Source organism: Asterias rubens, chromosome 7 (assembly GCF_902459465.1).
Source record: "Asterias rubens chromosome 7, eAstRub1.3, whole genome shotgun sequence".
In the NCBI taxonomy this organism is placed as follows: domain Eukaryota; kingdom Metazoa; phylum Echinodermata; class Asteroidea; order Forcipulatida; family Asteriidae; genus Asterias; species Asterias rubens.
In genome coordinates this window covers 19953330-19973123 of record NC_047068.1, presented here as the reverse complement: position 1 = coordinate 19973123, position 19794 = coordinate 19953330, and the positions used below count along the sequence as shown (strand labels likewise).

Below are 19794 nucleotides of genomic sequence, written 5' to 3'. Positions count from 1 at the left end.
GATGTTTTCCTTCTGTCTAACGGGTTTGCTTTGAAGAGTAACATGTATGAAGGTAGTTTGGTGCTTTGAGGAGTTGCCTGCAGGTTGGTTGTGGGCATTTTGAGGAGTAACAGGCACTACAGTTGTTGGCACTTTAACAAGCAACAGTTGGGACGGTTGTGGGCGCTTAAACGAGGAACAGTATGAACAGTTGTGGGCTCTTTGACAAAGGCAGGACGGTTTGGGGCCTTTTGATGGGTATAAGGCAGGGCGGTTGTGGGCACTTTGACGAGTAACAGGCAGGGCGGTTGGCCGTTTGAGGATAAAAGGCCGGACGGTTGTGGGCACTTTGAGGAGTAACAGGGAGGATGTTTGTGGGTGCTTTGGCGAGTAACAGGCAGGACGGTTGTGGGCACTTGGACGAGTAACAAGCAGGACGTTTGAGTGCTTTGATGAGTAACATGCAGGGCGGTTGTAGGCACTTTGAGGAGTAACAGGCAGGGTGGTTGGGTGCTTTGAGGATAAAAGGCAGGACGGTTGTGGGCACTTTGAGGAATAACAGGGAGGACAGTTGTGGGCACTTTGATGAGTAACAGGCAGGACAGTTAGGGGCACTTTGCAAGTAACAGGCAGGGCGGTTGGGCACTTTGCAAGTAACAGGCAGGGCGGTTGGGCACTTTGAGGAGTAACAGGGAGGATGTTTGTGGGTGCTTTGACGAGTAACATGCAGGATGGTTATGGGCACTTTGATGAGTAACAGGTAGGGCGGTTGTGGGCACTTTACCGAGTAGCTTGGTCACTCTAATGCCTTCAATAATCAAGGGAGACTGATTTCATTTTGAAGCTACACCTGTTTTGTTGTTCTGCAATATTTACAACCAACTCACATTGGTGTTGACTTTGAACGTGTCTGACTCAGTTTTTGTTCTTATTATTTCTTTAAAGAATCTATATTGTGCAATGAACACTCAAACAATACAATTTGTTCTACCTCAAACTGATGGGTCTACATGTACCCAATATGAATTCAAATTAGATAATATAAATAAATAAATAAACAAACATATAGATAATTTAATAGGTACAACCCTCGACCCTTAAGCATTACCTTTTTCATCCCTTATGGTACATGTATTGGCGAGTTTGGGGCAATATCAAAGGCCCATTTCTCAAAATCTAGAAATTAAATTTGGTTATATTAGGAGGTAATATCCAATAAGTCCTACAAAACTTTACAAATCTTGTAATGTGAGGGACTTTTTGTTATTTTAAACCCCCTTTTGCCCAAATGAAATGTCAGTTTGCTTGTTCTAAAATTTGTATATTAGGTAATTGTCTAGGAACATGTATCTGAGTGCCCCAACTAAGATAATAAAAGCTTCATTGGATGTGGGGCAGGGGAACAAGTACATGTAGGCATATTAAAGACAGTCTACGTTGACAATTGATCAAACCTGAATAATAAATCGTCAAAAAAACATTGTTATACTTAATATAGTGGCTTCCCTAAAAGCTGCTCAAGCCAAAGATTACACTGTAGAAAACCCTATTTTTTATCCCAAGGCCCCTGATTTAAAATGCCCTCTCAAAAAACATTAGGCCTACTGAGCAAGTATTATAAAAAAAAATTAGAATCTTCATAATTTTTTATTGGGTTGAATAGACATGGTCAGTATACATGTACATGAACATTTGTCTATCAGCCCAAAAAAAGAAAAAATCTAATCCTTTATAAAATCATGTGAAGTGATACAGGCCAAAGCTACGATAGTCAATATTTAAAACTTTGTTTTTAATTTTTGTTCAACTTCACCTACTACATAACCCTTGAAATATGACAATGAATTTTAACTTGTTGTATTATTACTTTTTTTAACAGGGCTACTTATAGGAATTTGTCTCATTTAATAATTCATCTTGTAATTGTTTAGTATCGGTAGAAACGAGTTAGGTTGGCCTTTTTACCCAATGGGTGTTTTTTACTCCAGTTTACCCTTCAAGTTCTGTTTTCGAATGCCTGTACACATCCCCATGTCACAAACAAGTCTTGGAGGTTACATGTAGTACATAATTATAATAACCTCTGAGACCTGGTAATTAAACAAAACTTTCATGCCCAATGAAATTTCTGTTTTCAAATTAATTCCTATTAATCATCCCCATGTCAAGCAACATGTCCTGGAGTTTAGTACATAAATGACCTAACCTCTGAGACCTGGTAACTAAAAAAAATGTCACTGCATAATACAAGTTCTGTTTTCAATCTTTTATATCAATCCCCATTAAGCTTGGGCGATATCACGATATTATCGAATATTGCGATATTAATTTGGAAACGATTTCGATATCGGATGGATCTGGTTTTAATCGAAATATCAATATCGCAATAATCGCGATATATCCATATTATCGATTAAATATTGCGATGTATTTGCTAGCTGAGACATCTTGCACCCCATAGGTTTGGAGTCAAACCAGAAAAATAGGTCTGAAAACCCCTCTTTAATGCTATGACTGTCTCTTCTACAACTTTCACTTGGAGTTTTAAGACTGATGATGTCAAATTTCATTAATCGCGATTATATCGAATATCACGATATATTGTCGGCGATATATCTTGAATAAAATAAATTTATATCGCCCAAGCTTAATCCCTATGTCAAGAAACATGGCCTACATAAATACAAACCTCTGGCACCTGGTTATTAAAAAAACTGTCATGCCTAACATGCCTAATACAAATTAAATTTGTCTCATGAGAAAAAATCACAGCATTTAAAGCTATGTACTGTAAATTGTTGCTAATTTGGGCTGATCAATGTTAAACCACATGGGAAACCGATTGGGTAAGTGATTTAATAATTCAGAGTTGAAACATGAATAACTTAATACTACAGCAGGACCTCCAATTTAGCATGCTGGTGCTCCGCCAACTGATCTGTATCGTATCAACAGGGCTAGTATCTATAGCTGCGTTGGTTGAGCCCCAGCTCGGTAGACCAGAGGCCACCTACTGATCTATATCTTATCAACAGGGCTAGTATCTACAGCTGAGTTGGTTGAGCCCCAGCTCGGTAGACCAGAGGCCAATGCTTCAAATCATGTTCAATTAGTCCTTTCAATGCCAAACAAAATAAAACAATGTACCCATTTAGCTTCGCTCTTGTGGTTTTTAATTTTAAACTTGAAATAAAAAAGTTGCATTCTCTTAAGGTGATCCCCTGACTGCTGCTTCTACTGTAAACTTGTGTGTGATCCCTGGCAAGGATATCCCTGAGTAACGATATTGACCAAACAGATATTCAGCCAACATAAGGCTACATGTACGTAGATAGCACGTTTAAATGGAGACCATTGGTCCATATCCCTTTCTGGTAAATTTGTCTTGCTCAAACCATAAATAAATTTAGGTGTAAAACTGTCTTTTTTAACTTAAACTAATTTACAATGTAGGCGTTTATTTGATGTTATGTCAGTCCTGGAATTCAGTCCCTGCCATTTCATTTTTTGAAGAGCACTTCCTTGGAAAACTATTACAGGAAACTTTAAAAGGGGTACAAAGGTCATGACCTATAAATCCAGGCCTGTTGAAACATTGCTTGTACCAAATGGAGCATGTTTCTCCTGTCTACCATAAGATAAGGGCATTTTAGACACATTGCTACAAAAAAAATTGCAGTTCTTCAACCATGCAGCTGAGTACATTGCAGCTCATCAATCCTTCATTTCTTCTATTACTACATGTATATCCAAAGTCAATTTTTCAATAATGAGTAACAGTTATGATGGTTATGGGTGCTTTGTCAAGGAAAATTAAGGACAATTGTCGGTGCTTAGGGGAGTAACAATCTAGGCAAAACAAGCTAGGCAAATGTGGGCAATTTGACGAGTAACAGTTACAGGATAGTTGTGGGTGCATGGACGAGTAACATGCAGGATGGTTGGGTGTGCTTTGACGAGGTACAGCTAGGATGGTTGTGGGTGCTTTGATGAGTAACATGCAGGAAGGTTGTGGGTGCTTTGACGAGTACCATGCAGGCGGTTGTAGGCGCTTTGTTGAGGAACAGCTAGGATGGTTGTGGGTGCTTTGACGAATAACAGCTAGGATGGTTGTGGGTGCTTTGACGAGTAACAGCTAGGATGGTTGTGGGTGCTTTGACGAAAAACAGGCATGATGGTTGAGTGTGCTTTGCCGAGTAACATGCGGGATGGTTGTAGACGCTTAGACGAGTAACAGGCAGGATTGTTGTGGGCGCTTTGTTGAGTTAACACGCAGGATGGTTTAGGGTGTTTAGACGAGTGAAATGCAGGGAAGACGGACAGTTTAGAGTACTTTAAAAGAGTAGAAAGTAGGAAGGCTGTGGGTGCTTTGATGAGTAACAGGCAGTATGTTTGTGGGCGCTTTGACAAACTTAACAATAAGGATGGTTGTGGGCGCTTTGACAAACTTAACAATGAGGATGGTTGTGGGCGCTTTGATGAGTACCGTGCAGGACGGTTGTGGGCGCTTTGACGAGTACCATGCAGGCGATTGTGGGCGCTTTTAGGAGTAACAAGCAGGACGGTTGTGGGTGCTTTGGCGAGTAACATGCAGGATGGTTGTGGGTGCTTTGACGATTAACAAGCAGGGTGTTTGTGGGCACTGTGACGAGTAACAGGCAGGATGGTTGTGGGCGCTTTGACGAGTAACAGCAGGATGGTTGTGGGCGCTTTGACGAGTACCATGCAGGCGGTTGTGGGCGCTTTGAGGGGTAACAGGCAAGATGGTTGTGGGTGCTTTGACGAGTACAATGCGGGACGGTTGTGGGCGCTTTGACGAGTACCATGCAGGCGGTTGTGGGTGCTTTGAGGGGTAACAGGCAAGATGGTTGTGGGTGCTTTGACGAGTACAATGCAGGACGGTTGTGGGTGCTTTGACGAGTAACATGCAGGATGGTTGTGGGCAATTTGACGAGTAACAGGCAGGATGGTTGTGGGCAATTTGACGTGTAACAGGCAGGATGGTTGTGGGCAATTTGACGAGTAACAGGCAGGATGGTTGTGGGTGCTTTGACGAGTAACATGCAGGATGGTTGTGGGTGCTTTGACGAGTAACATGCAGGATGGTTGTGGGCAATTTGACGAGTAACAGGCAGGATGGTTGTGGGTGCTTTGACGAGTAACATGCAGGATAGTTGGGGGTGCTTTGACGAGTAACAGGCAGGATAGTTGGGGGTGCTTTGACGAGTAACATGCAGGGTGTTTGTGGGCACTGTGACGAGTAACAGGCAGGATAGTTGGGGTGCTTTGACGAATAACATGCAGGGTGTTTGTGGGCACTGTGACGAGTAACAGGCAGGATGGTTGTGGGTGATTTGACGAGTAACATGTAGGATGGTTGTGGGTGCTTTGACGAGTAACATGCAGGGTGTTTGTGGGCACTGTGACGAGTAACAGGCAGGATGGTTGTGGGTGCTTTGACGAGTAACACGCATGATGGTTGTGGGCGCTTTGACGAGTAACAGGCAGGATGGTTGTGGGTGCTTTGACGAGTAACAGGCAGGATGGTTGTGGGTGCTTTGACGAGTAACATGCAGGGTGTTTGTGGGCACTGTGACGAGTAACAGGCAGGATGGTTGTGGGCGCTTTGACAAGTAACAGGCAGGATGGTTGTGGGCGCTTTGACGAGTAACAGGCAGGATGGTTGTGGGTGCTTTGTCGAGTAACTGGCAGGATTTTTGTGGGCGCTTTGACGAGTAACAGGCAGGATTTTTGTGGGTGCTTTGACGAGTAACAGGCAGGATGGTTGTGGGTGCTTTGTCGAGTAACTGGCAGGATTTTCGTGGGTGCTTTGACGAGTAACAGGCAGGATGGTTGTGGGTGCTTTGACGAGTAACAGGCATGATGGTTGTGGGCGCTTTGACGAGTAACAGGCAGGATGGTTGTGGGTGCTTTGACGAGTAACAGGCAGGATGGTTGTGGGTGCTTTGACGAGTAACATGCAGGGTGTTTGTGGGCACTGTGACGAGTAACAGGCAGGATGGTTGTGGGTGCTTTGACAAGTAACAGGCAGGATGGTTGTGGGCGCTTTGACGAGTAACAGGCAGGATGGTTGTGGGTGCTTTGTCGAGTAACTGGCAGGATTTTTGTGGGCGCTTTGACGAGTAACAGGCAGGATTTTTGTGGGTGCTTTGACGAGTAACAGGCAGGATGGTTGTGGGTGCTTTGTCGAGTAACTGGCAGGATTTTCGTGGGTGCTTTGACGAGTAACAGGCAGGATTTTTGTGGGTGCTTTGTTGAGTAACTGGCAGGATTTTTGTGGGCGCTTTGACGAGTAACAGGCAGGATTTTTGTAGGTGCTTTGACAAGTAACAGGCAGGATGGTTGTGGGTGCTTTGTCGAGTAACTGGCAGGATTTTTGTGGGTGCTTTGAGAGGAACAAGGCAGTACAGTTTCATGTGCTTTGACGAATAACAATAGACTGATTGCGCTACCAATGTTTACATGTGATCACGTGACCTACATGTACGTACAGTGGGTAAAGAAAAACACCGCTGCACTGTAAGGAACGGGAAGACTAGTACCGATTGATCATAATCAGCTTTTTGATAAATAACACTTTTAAATCAAAACCACGCCCTTTTTAATAAAGTTGAATGTTGTGACATTGATTTAAATCCCATTTGCCGATGGATATTTCCACTTTTCTACTACAAAAGAGGTTTATTTTGAAAGTACTGTTAGACTAAGTAAATTACTGAGGTTTGAGCGAGCTCACGCGCCATGGATTTGGCACTGTGCACGGCATGAAGTCGGGTTGTGCCAAGGGAGACCGCGGAGTCGTCCGACTCTATCTGATACTCTAATTTGAGTGTGAAAAAAAAGGGATCTTCAGCTTTTTCAGGAGATTTTTATTGAAAATATTGGCATCAAAATTCTTACAGTGAGGGCAATGTAAAGCCACACTTTCGTGCACAAACACATTGACAATATTTGAACATTCTCATGGATTTTCCTAGTTGGTGGAACTGCCTTTACCCATTACTGGCCTTGTTCAGCCACCGGTAAGGTCTCATGTTACAAACTCGGGAATATTCTTCAGTGATTTCAAGAATTGAGTCTTTATTGACAAATAAAATTGCAAAAGCAATCATGTTTTTTGAACGCAAGTTTATATGCAGTATGCCAGGTTTGTTTACATTTAATACCATAGGTCACGTGACGCACTGAGCGCAGTCGGTCTATTGGATGGTTGTGGGTGCTTTGACGAATAACAGTTAGGATAGGTGTGGGTGCTTTGAAAAGTAACATTTAGGATGGTTGTGGGTGTTAAGCAAGTAAAAGGCAGGATGATTGTGGGTGCTTTGCAAATAACAATTAGGACGGTTGTGCGTGCTGTGGACGAGTAACATGCTGTGACGAACAGGCGGGACAATTGTTGGTACTTTGAGGATTAGAAAGCAGGACGGTTGTGGGCGCTTTGAGGAGTACCATGCAGGTTTGTTGTGGGTGCTTTGATGAGTATCAGGCAGGATGGTTGTGGGTTGTTTGATGAGTAACATGCAGGACGGTTGTAGGCGCTTTAACGAAGTACCATGCAGGTTACAATGTAGTTGTGGGCGCCTTGACGGGGTACAGGCAGGATGTTTTGGGTAACATACATGATGGTTGTGGGTGCTTTGCCGAGTAATATGCGGGACGGTTGTGGGCGATTTGTCGAATAACAGTATGGATGGTTGTGGTTTCTTTTAGGAGTAACAGGCAGGATGGTTGTGGTCACTTTACAAGTAACGAGTCCAGGATGTTTTGGGGCCTTTTGACGAGTAACATGCAGGCGGTTGTTGGCGCTTTGACGAGTAACAGGCAGGATGGTTGTGAGCGCTTTGACAAGAAACAGGCAGGATGGTTGTGGGCGCTTTGATGAGTAAAATGCAGGTTGGTTGTGGGCGCTTTGACGGGGTACAGGCAGGATGTTATGGGGCCTTTTGACGAGTATCAGGATGGTTGTGGGTGCTTTGCCGTGTAAAGTCTGCTGTGTAAAGTAAGAACCATCTTCTATTTAAATGCGTTTTTGTTTTTACTTCCACATTGTCTGATTTTCTTATAAAAAAATAGTAACTGCTGTGAAAAGAAGAGTACAAAATGCGAATATCAACCACCATTTTAATTGGTGCCTCTCTGAAAGAAACTTTGGTAGTCCCCCCCCCCCCTCGCCCAAAGATTATTTTGCATTTTTACTGAAAGTTGCTCTTGCTGTCAATCCTCTAGACCAATGGTGAGGAAATCATTCGAGGGGAAAATCGAGCTAAAAATCCCATCTCATTTGCTGCTTATTTTTGCTTTGTAGAAAATGTTTAGGTGCTTTGTCCACTTAAAGGCAGTATTAGTACTTTCGGCAATCCTCACTTGGTATATCTCTAAGTAAGTATTTATAACCATGTTTTTAAGACCAATGTCAAATCCGTCCACGTTTAGTGTTTAGTGTGGAAGGTGACAGCACATTTGTCTACATTGGGTAATTAAATTGTCAAAGACAAGTATTCTCAGTTGGTGTATCCCAACATATGAATCAAATACAAATCTGTGAAAACTTTTAAAACAATCGAAGTAGCGAGAGAGTATTTAAAGAAAAAACACCATCGTTGTCGAAATTTGTGTGCTTTTAGAAGCCTGAGAAAGGCTTCCGGCCTGAATGTCTTTAATTACTTGGGTGAAAAGTGCCCCTTTCTCAAAAACTATGTTACTTCAAAGGGATCTGTTTCTCGCAATGTTTTAAACTATCAAATCAACAGCTCTCCATTGCTAGTTATAAAGTAAGTGTTTATGCTAACAATTGCTTTGAGTAATGACCATGGTGTTCAGTGGATTTGAAAGTCATACTTTCCTTGTTTTCTCTTCTTCTTTGACAGTTGAACATTCAAGGTTGGAAATATTTGTTTTAAAAACTTTGTGACACGTGGAAGCCAGCTGGTCATAAACACTGGTCATTATCAACCATTCATAAATACAGTTTCTCTACTCCTATTGGTGGAGAGTGCGTCACGTGGGGGTGTTTAAACGGTTGATAAAGACACAGCTGAAGCTGTTTAAGACTGGCTGGCTTCCGCAAGTCGGGCGCGCGTGCGCGCAAGATTATCACGCGGAACGCAAATCATAGCTATACAGCGCGTAATATATGTAAGCGCACGCGTAATCTTTTTATAAGCGCGCTTGCGTACACACAACCCACGCGCATCAAACAGATTCTTCACAAAGTTTTTGAAAAAAATATTTCAAACCTCAAATTTTCAATTGTCAAAGTGTCTATAATTGTATTTTGTTTAAAGTTTTTTAACAAAAGGGCATTTATGAATGGGAATAAAAGAATAGTGACTCGTTCTTAAACGTCCGTTAAAAACCTTGCAGGGTCGTTGCCGTGCGATAAAGGCCCTCGCGGTTTTAAACGGCCATTTAAGAACTCGTTGCTACACTTTTTTTCCCTTATTTAAACACCCCGCACTTGACGCGCTCTCCACCAATAGGAGTAGAGAAACTGTCCGGAGTATTTATGAATCTACATTTAAAGTCTGTACTTTCCTTGTTTTTCTCTTCTTCTCAGAATGGATTTTGTGGACACCTTAGGACGATCCAGACGCTGTATGAAGAAAGATCTTCCTGAGCTCATCAACATTGATAAACGTCTTAATCCTCAGGCATTTAGGTAAGTCCAGATTATCACCGGATATAAATGATTGGTCTCCGCGCTCGCTATTTGATTCATAGTTTGTAAAAGCACACAATTTGTGCAACATTTTGGTTTAGGAGGCCGAAAAAATACAACTCCAAAGAAGTCACTCATACAGAGTGAACTTGGTCAACTATTCTACATTCTGGTAATGAAATAAGTAGTAATAGTAATAATGAAAACTTGTAAAGCGCACAAATCCATCCTCATGGCGCTAAAAAAGTTACCCTTAAAAAGTGACTAGCACTGTGACCCTGAAGGTAGCTGTGTAGAGAAGATGATGAAGAAATTTCAGTTTTAGATGTTGGAGGAAAACCCAAACAGTTTATGTGTACAGTTCAAATTTATCCAAGTTCATGGTCTGGGTCTTGGTGTCAGACATTGGGGTCATGGTCTTGGTTCTGGAGGGACAGTCTTCGTCTTGGCCTCACAGAGGAGGTCTTGGTCTTGGTCTCCCCCTAGGAGGTTAGGTCTTTGTCTTGTCTCAGTCTTGGAGGGAAGGTCTCGATTTTAAAGAGATGGCCTTGGTTTAAATGTTAGGAGGGAGGTCTCTTGGTCTCGAACTTGAACATGAGTTCTTGGACTTGATCTCAATTTCTTGGTCTTGGTCACGATCTCAGTGCGGAGGTCTTGGTCTTGATTTTAAGCTACAAGGGAAGGTCTTGTTTTTTGTCTCGATCTTGGAGGGGAAGTCTTTGACTTGGTCTTGAGGTCTTGGTCTTGATCTCAGACGGAAGATCTTGGCCTTGGTTTCGATCTTGGAGGTTAGGTTTTGGTCTTGGTCTCACAGAGAAGGTATCTGTCTTTGTATCAATCTTGGAGAGGAGTTCTTTGTCTCAATCTTCTTGTGGGATGAGTATTGCTAGTCTCAACATTTCATCTAGCCTGCTCTAGTCATCATCAGCACTCACACTACCCTTTAAAGGAACACGTTGCCTTGGATCGGTCGAGTTGGTCTTTGTAAAGCGTTTATAACCGTTTGTTATAAAATGCATATGGTTAGAAAGATGTTTTAAAAGTAGAATATAATGATCCACACAAGTATCACTCGAAATTGCGTGGTTTTCCTTTACCTCGTCGTCAAACACGGTCGGTCATTTATGGGAGTCAAATTTTTGACTCCCATAAATGGCCCACAAAGTAAAAGGAAAACCACGCAATTTCGAGGCAAATTTGTGTGGATCATTGTATTCTACTTTTAAAACATCTTTCTAACCATACGCATTTTATAACAAACGGTTATAAACGCTTTTCAAAGACCAACTCGACCGATCCAAGGCAACGTGTTCCTTTAACTTGACCTGTCTTTGTTTGCATAACTTAGGGAGAAGGAAGACAAAGAGAAATCTACATGTATGAAGCAAGAATCACTTCCAGATTTTCGCTCTTGTGATAATAATATCTGTTGGCATGTGGCCTTAAAGGATTTGGGTACTTTTTGTATCAAACACAAAACACAATGTTCACAGATTTACATCAAACTGACACTGTTTGAAGCTAATGACAGTAGCAAGCTTCCCTTAAAATATTACTTACTGAGGTGCTATAGTTTTTGAGAAATAAGTAAAACAATGTCATGAAAAAACGTTTTTACATTCTAAAATAATTTTCGTCTCATGATCACTGAGACAAAAATTATTTTCATGACATTGTGTTACTCATTTCTCTAAAACTGCAGCACCTCAGCAAGTTGTATTTCAGGGTAGCTTTCTACTATCATTATCTTCAAACTGTAAATTTGGTGTAAATCTGTAGACATTGTGTTTTTATCCTACAAAAAGTACATGTACATAGACCCTTTAAAGGATTGGGAAAGAGGAGACTGTTAAATCAGCCTTGATGGGAAGAATACTGCCCTCTGGTGGCGGATGGGGATGAGATAATAAGCTTCACTTTAATACCTGTTTTTGTTTTGCATATCTTAGGGAGAAGGACGACAAAGAGAAAGCTATGAAGCAAGAAACACTGCCAGATCTTCTCTCTAGTGACATGCATCGGAAGATGATGAGGAAGAAATGGGAGGCTGAGGAGGAAGAAATGAGGAGCCGAGGTCCTGGGCCTCTTCACTACCAGAACCTCAAGTTTGATGGTAAGGTGTAAGATAGGGTTCTTAAAGGCACTGGACACCTTTGGTAATTGTTAAAAACCAGTCTTCTCACTTGTTGTATCTCAACATATGCATAAATAACAAACCTGTGAAAATTTGAGCTCAATAAGTTGTGTCCTTTCAGATGCTTGATTTCAAATTCTAAATCTTAGGTCTCGAAATGAAATTTCTCGAAAACTACTCAACTTCAGAGGGAGCCGTTTCTCACAATGTTGTATACTATCAACCTTTACCCATTTCTCTTTACCAAGTGAGGTTTTATGCTAATAATTATTTTGAGTAATTATCCTTTAAATGCCCCAGGCGGCCCTCATGCCTTCCTTTTGTTACGCAACACCAGGCGGTTTCTCTGACTCCACTCACACCTGTGTACTCACTGCATGCACTCCCTCTCTCATTTATATTTTTAGGACTCACTCCTGGATGAGGCAGTAGGTTAAAGCCAATGGACCCTTTTGGTACAGATACAAAAATTAAAGTTCACAGATTTTCTAATAACTGACAGGGTTTACAGAAGGTAGTGGTGAAAGACTACTCTTGAAATATTATTCCATGAAATGCTTTACTTTTTCACTTGAGAAAACAGTAAAACAGTATCAATTCTCGATAACGTGAATTACTGATTTATTTTAAACACATGTCGTGACATGGCGAAACAGGCGGATACAAGTGTGGGTTTTCTCATTATTTTCTCCCGACTCCGATGACCGATTGAGCCTAAATTTTCACAGGGTTTGTTATTTGATATCGAAGTTGTGATACACGTGTGGGCCTTGAACAATACTGTTTACCGGAAGGGTCCAATGGCTTTAAAGGCAGTGTACACTATTGGTAATTACTCAAAATAATTGTTGGCATCAAACCTTTCTTGGTGACGAGTAATAGGGAGAGGTTGATGGTATGAATCATTGTGAGAAACGTCTTCCTCTGAAGAGCCATAGTTTTCGAGAAAGAAGTAATTTTCCACGAATTTGATTTTGAGACCTTAGGTTTAGAACTTGAGGTCTCAACCATCATATGTTGAGGTTCACAATCTGTGAAGGCTAGTCTTTGACAATTACCAATAGTGTCCACTGCCTTTAACCATCACCAGAATGTATGTATAATGAGTGCCACATAGCGACTCTTATCTGTTAGAGAGGACAATTCAATTCAGCACTTACATTACTTTATTGGGACTCTTGGTGCTGTGGTGTACTGGGCCTAATTTCATAGAGCTGCTAAGCACAAAAATTTGCTTAGCATAAAATTTCTTCCTTTATAAAAACAGGATTAACAACCAAATTTCCACATGATTTTCAGGATAAGCAAACAACAGCTGAATACCAGTAACAAGAAATATGCAACAATGGAAATTATTCCCATCTGAAAGCACACAAATTCGTCCAACAAGGGTGTTGTTTCTTTCATAATTTTCTTGCAACTTCGTTGACCGATTGAGCCCAAATTTTTACAAGCTTGTTATTTTATGCTTTTGTTGGGATACACCAAGTGAGAAGACTGTTCTTTGACAATTACCAAATGTGTACCTTCCCTTTAAAGGCAGTGGACACTGTGGGAATTGTTGATTGTATAAAACATTATGACAAACGGCTCCCTCTGAAGTAAAGTAGTTTTTGAGAATTTTTTTTTCCATGAGTTTGATTTCGAGACCTCATATTAGATTTTGAGGTCTCAAAATCAAGCATCTGAAAGCACCCAATTTTGTGTGACAAGGGTGTTTTCTGTCATTATTATCTTGCAACTTCGATGACCAATTGAGCTCAAATTTTAATATGTTTGTTATTTCATGCATATGTTGAGATACACTCAGTGAGAAGACTGGTCTTTGACAAACACCCAAAGTGTCCAGAGTCTTTGATGCCAGTTTTGTTTCTGTTCAGAGGTGAGAGAGATGGGTGTCGGCTGCTTTGACTTCTCAAAGGATGAGGGAGAGAGACAGAGTCAGATGGAGATGTTGAGTCATCTTAGAGACGAGGTAAGAAGATAACATGATTTTTGTGTTGATTAAGGGCAGTGGACACTATTGGTAATTGTCAAAGACTAGCCTTCACAGTTGGTTTATCTCAACATATACATAAAATAACAAACCTGTGAAAATTTGAGCTCAATCGGTCATCGAACTTGCGAGATATGAATGAAAGAAAAAAAACACCCTTGTCCCACGAAGTTGTGTGCGTTTAGATGGTTGATTTCGAGACCTCAAGTTCTAAATCTGACGTCTCAAAATCAAATTCGTGGAAAATTACTTCTTTCTTGGACACTATGGCACTTCAGAGGGTGCCATTTCTCACAATGTTTTATACCATCAACCTCTCCCTATTACTTGTCACCAAGAAAGGTTTTATGCTAACAATTATGTTGACATCAATAGTGTCCACTGCCTTTAAAGACCAGCATTCTCACTTGGTGTATCCCAACATTTGCATACAATAACAAACCTGTGAAAATTTGGGCTCAGTTGGTCTTCGAAGTTACAAGAAAATAATGAAAGAAAAAACACTGTTGTTGCACAACTTTGTGTGCTTTCAGTTGCATAACCTCTTTCTCAAAAACTACGTTACTTCAGAGGAAAACTATGGGAAAACAGTTAAGGAGATGTTTTCTCCGCAACCTTACTAGTTTTTACGGTACTTGTAGTTAAGCACTTGGATAAGCATAGCCTGAACATCTGACGCCACACTTCGGGCTCGCAAATAACACCAGAGACCGGCATCAAAAACTGGCGTGTGTTTTGACTTTTGTACTCATTAATTTGACATAGAGATACGCAGTCAAATTCCATTGCGGACTTGACAGTAGTGTACTGTTTGGGCATAATGGGTGCACGTTTATCCAATATCATTGTATCCAATGGAATCACTGGATCTAGCGGCATGGACCTGAAAGACAGACCCCCAGTCTAGGATAGGCATCACAACCAGCCCTCAACCCACAACCCGCATAATAATAATAATAATAATAACCCGTTTTTATATATCGCTTCTCACACCCGGAGGGCGTCCCAAAGCGCTTCACATTATTACCATGGTCACTGGGCCTTAAATCACTCCTTAAACCATCTCAGCTCCCTGGTGGGGAGTATGCAGCCTGTGCAACATCAATATGCGCTACTCGGCTAAATCAATCACAAGAACCATCTCTGCCCTCACAGGTACCCATTTACCCCTGGGTTGAGAGAAGCAATTTTAGTTACGTGTCTTGTCAGGGACACAAGTGTCACGACCGGGATTCGACCCACACTCTGCTGAACAGAAGCATCAGAGCTCTTATCTGCTCGGCCATGACACCCATACATGTATATCACAACCCATAACCCACCTCGACAACCCAACAACCTACAGCAACAAAATACCAAAGTACAACTCACTACCAACACCTCAGAACCCACAACCCTTCTCTTGCAACTTCGATTAGTAATTGAGTCAAAACATTCACAGACTTGTTATTTTATGCATATGTTGGTAAACACCAAGTGAGAACACGGGTCTTTGACAATTACCAATAGTGTCCAGTACCATGGTTAGTTTTGCGATAGCACCATGTTTAAATAAGGGAATCAATATGTGGTGAAGAGGTTTCCAACTAGTGGTTTAATCCCAACGAGGCTTGGTTCTTGATAATTTTACCGAGATGAAGTCGAGGTAAATTATAGAGAACCAGGCCTCGGCGGGTTTAAACCACTAGTTGAAAACCTATTCAACACACTTTGATTCCCATTCATAAATACCTTTTCGGTCAAAAACATCATCACTTTTTTGTCAAAAAGTAAAATAAATGCAAACATTCTAATTTTTAAAAGATTTCTTTCAACACAACACCCCTCTAGCTATGAAATGGTAAAGCCCTCCGCCCCCCTCGGGTAAACAACTCTTTATAAGGGAATGTTGTGCGCGTATCGCGTGATGTAGCACATCTGTTTCAGCCATTGTTCTCTACCAATAGGAGTGAAGAAACTGCCTTATAAGAACAGGTGCAAGGTCGCGTGTCACGCCCATGAATTAACAATTTTTACTGGTCATAAACAAAGGTTTATACACACCCACGTGACGCGCTCTCCACCAATAGGAATAGCAAAACTGTCTGAGGTTTTTATGAATCTCTTTTTCAGTAGAGTTGGTTCTGAGAAGAACCGTTGGTTGACAACTCAACGATTGTCAACCACCAGTTCTTTTCAAAACTACTACTCTCAGTGAGATTGACACAAGCCTCCCCTCATGGAATAAAAATTGGGATGCGATCTAAACCCATCACAAGGTGATGAAAGTATTCATTTCTGAGTTAATTTATATACATGAAATTTATGGGGACACTCCACTCTTTTCGTATCTACCTCTACCTCCATGGTAGGACCAAGGGTGGATTTCACAAAGAGTTAAGACTTGTCTTATCTCGAGTTAGGACGAGTTACTCGTCAGTTTGTAATATCTTCTAGGACTATAGTCCTAAGTTAGGAATAGTCCTAACCCTTTGTGAAATTGACCCAGTTGGCCTTGGTTTGAGAAATCAAGCTTTAAAGTTCCAAATGCACATTGATACAGATGTTTTTCAAGAATACAGTTGGAATATCGTTTTGTGCGATCGTTTCTTTTTTCAGACGCTTGGTCAGAGAACCAAGAGTGACCAGCTTAAAGCGAAACGCAAAGCGGCCCTCAAGGCCTGACCAGATAAAGTGAAGCAGCGTAACCGAGCCAAGGGGGAGATAGTTGAGGAGGAGGGCGATAAGGACCATCAGGAGGAGGAGGAAGATGCGAGGATGAAGGAGGAGTCAGAGTCAGCGAGACGGAGACAGAAGGAGGAGGATGAGAAGAGATTAGCAGAGAGGCTGAGCAAGACGGCGCCGGCGAGACCTTGGGATATTGGAAAAGGTAGGGTACCCTTCTTCATCTTCTTGTTCTTTTTAGGGCGTTTGTGTCGTTTTCTTGATGCGGAAGGCTCTAGCAAAGTATTAGACTCGAAGTACATTAAAGCCATGTTCCCATTGGACTTTTCCTTCAGCTGTCACGTGGAAATTTACCGTGACTGGCTTTTGCGTAATTCTAAAGTGCGTTCCCACCTAGACTTATATTCTGCAGCGTTTGCAAAGTTTTTTACAGCGTGGTCGCGGTAGGTTTACAGCAAGGAGCTGTTCCCGTTGCACTTTCTAGATAAGTTACAGTGGCTGTGCGGAAGTCTTCTGCGCCCTCTTTCCGCTTGTTAGTTTTACATCACAGTTGCGGTAAATTGACAGGGTCAGTTTACCATGCGTCCCCTTGGATTGTATTGTCATTCTACAGAGAAGTTGCGGTACTCAAACCAAAAACAATCCATTTGGGAACACGTTTTTGTAAACATACATCAATTTTTCGCTATCTTTGTGAGGACTTTCCTTTGTCCCTCTAACTAAACACTCTCCATAAGAGCATGAGAAAATGTGAGGATGTAAAAATACAAAGGAGTCCAGTGCGAGGACAGCATTGCTCGTTTTGAGTTCCTTTGTTCTACTGTCCCCTCTCTTCCGATGAAACCATGTCATCGAATTCAATGAATTCAAGCTCTGGTGTTTCTGATCAGCAGAGTGTGGGTTCGAATCCCCAGCTGTGACACTTGTGTCCTTAAGCAAGACACTTAACCATTGCTTCGTCCTTCGGATGGGACGTAAAGCCGTTGGTCCCATGTGTTGTGTAACGCATGTAAAAGAACCTAGTGCACTTATCAAAAAGAGAAGGGGTTCGCCCCGATGTTCCTGGCTGTGGTTGCTTAATGCGCCGTAGCACCTTGTAAACCCTTATAAGGTGCTAACTAATTGGGTCTCAACATTCATCTTTCTCAAAGTTTGTATATACTCAGCGCCTTGAGTACCTCGTTAGGTAGATACGTGCGCTATATAAGACTTTGATATTATTATTATGTATTGTATGTTGATAAACCGTGTAAACATGGTAAAAGAAGAACATGCACTAAACCTTGTGGAGAGTTAGGATTTCAGAGTCTTGTTGTGATTAAAGGGACTGTTTCATGATCAAAGCAGATCTGTGGCTGTACATAGTATCATGAACTCTCACCTGCATGTTTGCGTGTACTCGCCTTAGATATGATACCGAGGAGGGTAGGGCACATGTGTGACCTGTCACAACAAAATGAGCTAAAAGTCGGAATTTAAAATAAATTAGCTATTCACATTTCTGAATTCTGCAGATCAAGAGCTTTCCAATGGTATACAACACTTGGGGTGACAATAATCCTCCAAGTCGACAGAGCTTGTGGAAACATGAGAGTTCTCACTTATCTAATGAGAAAGATTTGACTTTGACCATCTGTAATGGGAAATGGCACAATGCGACTTATAGCTCATTTCGTTGTGACAGGTCACATATATGTACAGTAATTCATGAATCCGTTTAAAGCTACAGGCCTGTTGAGTATAACACAGCCCCTTGGAACCTAACCTTCCTAAAACCTTCTACATCCTCTTTGCTGAAATAAACGATTCAGAAGGACATTACACCGCAATAACAATATTGTACCAGGGCTGTGTTTTGAGAACGTTGCATGGAGGGACGTCTCGTCTTCTTGGTCACGTTGCATGCTGAACCAAATTGTTAGTCCAAATGTAGCACATATCAATGCGCAGTTCAATCTGGCACCGCGTGTGCGCACATGTTTTTGTTTTTAAAGGCAGTGGACACTATTGGCAATTACTCAAAATAATTACTATCATAAAACCTTACTTGATTACGAGTAATGGGGAGAGGTTGATAGTATAAAACATTGTGAGAAACAGCTCCCTCTGAAGTGACGTAGTTTTCGAGAAAGAAGTAATTTTCCGCGAGTTTGATTTCGGGACCTCAGATTTAGAATTTGCGGTCTCGAAATCAAGCATCTGAAAGCACACAACTTCGTGTGACCATGGTGCGACAAGGGTGTGTTTTTCTCTCATTAATATCTCGCAACTTTGACGATAGATTGAGCTGAAATTTTCACAGGTTATTTTATGCATTATAATGTTGAGATACACCAACTGTGAAGACTAGTCTTTGACAGTTATCAATAGTGTCCAGTGTCTTTAAAATGGCTGCAAATTACTAGTACATATAGGTTTGCGGTAACACCATGTGTGTATCTGCTTGCCGGTTAGAGTTTGTTCTTAGAGAACTGTCTTGCTTAATTCTACTTCCGTGGAGTAGATTGATCGGCAGACTTCTCAGTTCAATCTGGCACCGTGTGTGCGCACATGTTTTTGTTTTTAGCAAAATGGCTTCATAAGTACTCGCAACACAAATCAGGTATCAGTTGCAATCGCCAAAACGCACCCCTGATGTCAACTGAAGATATTGAAGACTTTGTTAAACTTTTATAATCAGGTAGCTGTCATTTAAACTAACAATTTGTTTACAATTCTTATTTATAAACAGAAGAGTCGCAATGGGACAGGGTGAAGAAGCAAGTACATGAAGAGCGCCCTCAAGAGTTTGCTCCTCCACAGCAGTACAGTTGGATGATGCCATCGATGAGACAAACTCCAAAGAAGAAGAGCAAGTTTGCGTCCACAGAAAGTTGCTACGACACGCTTAACACGTCAAAACAGCCGCAGGAGTTCGCTCCTCCTAGTAATTCTGCAAAGTGGAACATGAGACAGGGTTTGTCTGCAAGTACTTCGTTAGAGGCAAAGAAATCTAAGGATCAAGGCAGCAGGCTGGGGAATTGAACCAAGAACCGCAAAGAACTGGAGAAGATTTCTGCCGTGGAGGTAGCCTGATCGTCTGACGTCATTCTTCAAGGCTCGTGAATAACAACAGAGAGCGGCCAAAAACCGGCGTGTAGTTGACCTCTGACCTCTGTCGTTTCACATATAGATACGCAGTCAAATTACATTGCAGACTTGAGAGCAGTGACTATTCGGACATTATGTCACTGCATGTGAATTGTATCCAATGGGAATCACTGGATCTAGCGACAGCGACCTGTCTTTATCCTTGCGGATAAAGACAGGGGCCCAGTCTACCGTGGAGGGATCGGAGCTAAG

At 41.6% G+C, this 19794-nt stretch overlaps 1 pseudogene; it reads left to right on the top strand.

The window, feature by feature from the left end:
• Positions 1-8242: 8242 nt before the first annotated feature.
• On the top strand, positions 8243-19584 carry LOC117292894 (annotated as a pseudogene).
• Positions 19585-19794: the final 210 nt, after the last annotated feature.